This window comes from Tachysurus fulvidraco, chromosome 15 (assembly GCF_022655615.1).
Source record: "Tachysurus fulvidraco isolate hzauxx_2018 chromosome 15, HZAU_PFXX_2.0, whole genome shotgun sequence".
Lineage (NCBI taxonomy): Eukaryota > Metazoa > Chordata > Actinopteri > Siluriformes > Bagridae > Tachysurus > Tachysurus fulvidraco.
In genome coordinates, this window is record NC_062532.1 from 6,929,790 (window position 1) to 6,936,482 (window position 6,693).

Here is a 6,693-nt window from a genome sequence, read left to right on the forward strand (position 1 = left end):
TTTAGGCACCAACTGTTGTAGCTGTCAAGGGAGATTATTTTAAGTGGCATGGAAAGATGAGGTCTGTTTTTTGTTGACTTGATATCTTTGAGCTGTGAGATTTCAGTGAAACCTTCTGAGTCCAAGTTTTTTTTATTCTTTTAGCATTACGATTTAGAGAAATGCATCTGATTTTATGGAATGTAGCACTTTGTTTAAAATGCGATGAGAAAACTTGACATGTGACATCACCTACAGTAATAAAAAAAGATTTTAGTATGTGCCCAAGTGATGTTCTCATGGGTCATGTTTGTCAGCAAGTGCAGAAAAGCTAATACCAGACTTTAAAGCTAATTGTTTAGATGCTCCTGGCATACTCTCTCCCTTCCACCTTTCCTTTCTGTCTCTCTAGTCTTTACCCACCCCTGGCTCTTCCTCTTTCTGACTCATCATGTAAACCCTCTCTCTCACGCTCTCTATCTCTCTCTGAGTCAAGGCAGGTTTCTCTCAGAGTGCAAATGTTCAGTGCAAGCAACAGTTCGCTCTGAAATGGATCAATAGTGGATGTATGATGGGTGTATGATAAATGTAGCATAGCTGTATGACTGCTGTGGGATAATTATGATGTAAATTTGATGTAAATGTTCTGCATCTGGGGATGTTGGTTCCCACCATAAGGGAAATCCTGCACGTGGGCTGAATGCAAAAGAATGGGTGTGAATCAGACACGTGAGTTGCCGGCATTTGATCAAGATGAAGACGGTAAGGAACCAACTGACCACACACACACACAGACACATGACTAATAATTTGACGAGGTGCTGTGATTAACTGTAATTTTACGGCTGCATCACTGTGTAGAGATTCTGAATGGAGTGAGTTAAGTTATAGCAACCAGTTACAGATGTGTGTGTGTGTGTGTGTGTGTGTGTGTGTGTGTGTGTGTGTGTGTGTGTGTGTGTGTGTGTGTGTGAGTGGGGAGTGAGAGAGAGAGAGAGAGAGAGAGAGAGAGAGAGAGATACACTATTCACATTAATCATTCCCTGTTTTTGTTTAACTGGCCTATGGGTTTTTTTTTTCTCAATACAACAGTTCAATACATTTGTTATTGTATTGTTTTCCCCATTGTGAGGGTGTGCAAAAGTGTTTGTGTCAGGGCTGAAGCTCTGACTAAAAGATGATGAACTACGCTCTACCTTGGTTTTGTCACACCAGCTCTCACGCCCTGACATTCACAAAGACACACACACACACACACACACACACATGCTTGTCTTACTATCCTCACAAGCACCGTCCCCCGACACGATAATGCAGTTAATTAATGCTTCACCTAAATCGAACCCTATCATTAACCACAGAAGCCAAAAAAAACCATTTGTCTACATTAGAAACATTAGAGAGAGAGAGAGAGAGAGAGAGAGAGAGAGAGAGAGAGAGAGAGAGAGAGAGAGAGAGAGAGAGAGAGAGAGCATGTGTTTGTGACATTTCAGTGGCTATAACACAGCTTTCCACCTGTCCATGGATCAGAGCAGATCAGGACAATAGTAACCTGAGGACAATAGTCACAGGGATACAAACCCAATTTCTGCTCAACGTCCCTCTGGGCTTTTCAGGTTGCTTCTGTTACACAAGAGTCTTGCTACTCTGTGACCTTTCAGTGGCATTTAACAAAGTCAGTCACACAATACTGTCCATCCTCATGAGTCTTCATATTATTTGTGCAGACTCTCCACTGGTGTTTCAATAGGATCGGTTCTGTGACATCCTCGTATCTCGTGTCTTGTCGATCTGAACAACTCTCAGATCACACCATATAACCACCAGGCTACCACATCCCCACATAAATGTTTCTGATTAGGTCTTCCCTATCCGAATACTAATCACAGGACTGAATCAATTTTGTTAATCTGCAAATCTCCTACTTCCATGTAAGTCAATTACAAACTGAAGAATGCAACCTAGCAGACCAGGAAACACTAGTGAATGAATGAGTCAGTCTTATATACCTTTTGGTAAAAGTTGTTCTACAAATTATGTAAACCTTGTCATCTGGACGTGGTATACTGATTATTTCCCAACATTTTAACTGTCTAGTAGCATCCTAATGTACTATTCAGACAGGACAGCAGACATTCATAGACATACAGTTTTCTATGGGAGGAAAGACATAAGGGGCTTCCTTGTCCAAACAGAAAATTGCCATTTGGATCTCTGATGCCCAGCCCAAACCTTGACATGCCATGTCTCCTCCAAATGGGCATTACTGGTGTGCTACACCTGGTTGTAATGCCTCAATTGCTTCCTCTGTGTCGCTATGCATATTCTTTAGGTTCCACACCATTTGAGCTAGCCCTAAGGTTTTGCATATCATTATGGCATAAACTTCAGGAGATTTTAATGACACCAGGTTGATAATCAACATCAGTGTTGTATGCAACTGGTTGAACCCAGTTCAAGAAAGTTCCAGGGAAATATCATGCTTCAGTTCTTGACTTTATAGTCTTGACCTGTTTGGGCAAAAAGGTATCTGAATTGTGCTATACCTGGTGGCTATATACATAACTGTCTAATATACATTTTGAGAACCCACTCTTTTGTTTCTGCTGGAAGTGAATTTCCTTTTTTGCATCCAGAATCTTTTCATATCCAGTAGGCTTTTTTAATTGGCAGACCTTTTTATTTGCCTTTGGAATGGGGCTGCTTTAATCAAGTTTCTGATGGCTGCAATACCATGTACTGTAAGGTAGGTCAACATAACCCATACAGGCAAACAAGCACCTCACCTCAACATAATCAAACATAAACTCTCAGGCCAAGACTGTTGCTAAAGGCACAGTAGAGGGAAAGCAGATATTGCCTCAATAGAATGTCTTACTGTATACTGAAGATGATGTCAATGATGCTGGTGTTGTTGAGGGTAGTGGGAATGTGTTAGCTTAGTGGTTATAGTGTTGGACTACTGATCAGAAGTCTGTGAGTTTAAATCCCAGGTCTGTCAATCTGCTACTGCTGGGCCTTTAAGCAAGACCCTTAACCGTCAATTGCTCAGTTGTATAAAATGAGAGATGCTCTGGATAAGGTTGTCTGTCAAATGGCGTAAGTAAAACTTTACTTAAATCCTTCTCGTATGTGTTTATTTGGGTTGAGATCTGGTGAATGTAGATACTATAGCACTTGATTTACAACATCAAACTTCATCCTTCTCAAGCCATATAGTGAGACCTGTAGATGGGCATTAGGCATTAAATGCCTTTCTTCAAGTGTCCCTGAGCCACGTCAACAAAATTTTTCCTGAAGGATAACCGAGCCATATTTATGTCTTGTGTTGTATTTGCCACATTCTTGTATGTAATGATGGTGGGGTCTTTCAGAGCAAAACTGAAACAGTATGTTTTGGGACCAGGTTTGTTTATATGTTATATGTTGCACATTTATATATTTGCATTTTAATTTTGTCTTCTGATTTATCAGTTTGTCAAACATCATGATTAATAAAAAAAAATTTTGTGCCTTCTCTCTCTCTCTCTCTCTCTCTCTCTTTCTCTCCCCCACTGACTTTTCCTTTCTCTTCAATTTTGTTTCTCAGTGCCACTCTGTTTCTCTGTTCACTCTTTCCACTCACAGTCCTTCTCTCCTACTTATCTTTGCCTCTTTCTCTGCTGCTTTTTTTTTTGTGTTCTCCTTTCATCCTGTCTCAGGGGTCAGAGCTTTTTGAACTGCTCACAGAGCAGATCTAAGCTTAAATCACATTAATTATTCACACATATACACATCTATCTATCTATCTATCTATCTATCTATCTATCTATCTATCTATCTATCTATCTATCTATCTATCTATCTATCTATCTATCATTTTTCTAAAAACTGCACGTTAGAAACTACTTGAAATTTTTAGACTGGATTTGTAAAGCAATGTTTGCTGTAACCACTTATCTTGTAGTATCCTTTTCCTTAGAGTTCTAGAAAGTGTCCTACTTTCTCCACCAACAGACACAATGCTTTGAAAATAATGACTGGCATAAATGGGAATAACTGGCTTTCCTGATATAAAGCATAATGTTCAGATTCTGTTGGACTGCACTAGAATTGTCCTCACAAATGTGAATGTTAGAAAGCAAGCAGCACCTGAGTACACAACCTTCATTAGATATGAGGAAATATATACTTCAACATGTAGGATGCCTCTGTCTGGAATAAACATCTTTTATCTAAGCACCCATATCTAAGAAAGTTTCTCTCATGCTCCTGGATTTGTAACTAGTGAAATTATGACTTGATTTCAGAAGAAATTGCAAATTCCAGCATACTGGACTATAGGGAGCATGGGAGGTTGTCACTGTAATCCAGTAGACCGAAGATGGAAAGAGCTCCTAATCGTGTCTGCCAAAGTATTCAATAGGAGGTGCTTCAGGAATATTAAGTGTCATGGCCACAACTGTGAAAAATGCAGCTTAGTATGCTTTTGAGGGGGCAGTCACTGCTAAAACGAGCTCACATAGGGCCAGAATATGTGGAAATATTCTCTGTGATATGAGGAGGAGCTGAACAATCCTGAGGGTACTCAGAATAGAGCGTCTGCTTAGCTGCATTGATAGGAGCCAAGTGAGGATGCTTAGGCGTCTGATAAGCATGGGTGTCATTGAAGGGTGTAGCAAGGTGCTGGCTGCTAGATAAGTGTGAGCTAAATGACAAGTGTAAAATAAATAATGAAAAAATATATTTTCCCACTAAATCGAGCTATCTAAATGCAGTGTAGTGTCATTATTTCACTCCAGAAAACATTATTGTGTAAATCCCCTGCCAATGCCGAGAACAGGCTCCATGCAGTGTACGTATAACTAGCCATTTGGCTAGTATCTGTATGTATTGAAAATAAACCAAGGGTTTTTGAAAACATTTGATGGATAGAACAAAGAATAAAATAGCCGTTATAGGAAAATAATGGTGTGGCCTGAAGTCCTTAAGTGTTTTACTCCTCTTATCCCACAGCAGGTTGCCAACATCTTTTTCTTCATTAATGACTGACACATTGTACTCTTTATGTTTGTAATTAATAACGTGAAGTGATTATGCGTCTCTCTGTATAACCCATTCTACTAGCAGTGCTCGATTGGTCTCACAATGTCTCATGGTAAGAGGTAGGCACACATGAAGACTCTTTTCTGTTCTGGTGGTGGAATGAACTTCTGAACAGCTGACTCAATAAGTCATCTTCAAACAACGGGTGAAATACTTAAACTAGCGATTATTTGCCCTGTTTGTTTTATGTGTATAATTTAAAAAAAAAAGACTTTTAGGTTAATGGTATCCCAAGTCAGTAACCTTGTGAACCAGTGTTAATGTATTCATTGATTTTAAAAGACTTTAAGCACTTTTGTACATCACTCTGGATAAGGGTGTCTGCCAAATGATGTAATGTAAATGATGTAGTGATGTGTTGTGGTGTATCGAGAGCCACAGTATAGAGGGTGATATTGACACCACAATGGGTGAATCACATACAACGGGAGCAACTATCGACTTAAGAGGAAGATATTTGAAAGTTATGTCAGGTTACAAACACACATTGTATCCAAGAAACATAAAACCACAGCTACTCAACCCCTGTATACGGTATTTCAGCAGATACAACCTCTTATTCAATTATCATGCTCTCTCTTGAAATTCAAAAGCAAAAGACCTTGCTTCAAGCTTGTCATGTTGCATAAGAATCCAAAATATAGTCTTTCCTAGTCTATAGTCTAAAGTCTATATAAGACTATTGTCTATCCTGTAGTCTTTTATGCAAAAACTGAAAGAAAGAAAGAAAACGTCACCATATCACCGATTATACATTTGTCTTAGACAAATAACATATTTTATTATTCACTTAATGTAAGCTTTTATTGTGAATGGTCAAAAAGAATTTGAAACAGAAATAATAATGCATTGAGACCAGCACATTCATATAAACCTCTCACTCACTCTCACTCTGTTATGAGAGCCACAAGATCCACCGGTTTAGTTCATCCACCCTGGTTTCATCACTGCATCAGCCATAAACCCAACAACCAAATCCAGCATACCCAGTAAGTCTTCCGGCACCTTTTTCGACACTCCTCTAAGGATTCAGCAATGATATTTCCCCGTGCCGATTGGTGTGTTCCCGTACCCCGACATGTACCGATACAGCGGCATACAAGTTCAAGTGTTGCCCCCCTCCACTGAGGAAGAATGGTGGGACAGGTTGGACGACTTGATGTCTCTCCGCCAACAAGGACGAGTGGTGAGTTGTTTTGCCCAATTATTTTGGACATGTGCGGCTGGTTTGAACCTCAGCGACGTGGAATTAAAGTTGTACTTAAATGACTGTTTGGATGAACTTTTTGTCTCAGGCAGAAATGCAAAGCCTACAAATTTTTGACTTTTGGGGTTTTGTCAGTAATTTAGAAAGCCGAACCCGATGGAACTTATGGGAAACTCCGGATGGAAAATCCGTTGACAAAACACCTGCTGCCACGCCTGCCTCTGCTCCCAAAATGGCCGCCAACCCTGCTAAAAAAAACAGCATTGCTGGTCCAGCATAAGGTATGTTTTGCATGCTGGTCCAGCATTAGGTGCTGGTTGCTGTCTTTTGGATGCTAGTATAATCCCAGCAAGACCACAACAGAACCCGTTACATATCACATTTCTTAGTGCATATTCATAGTTAAATAAAGACCAAGACAA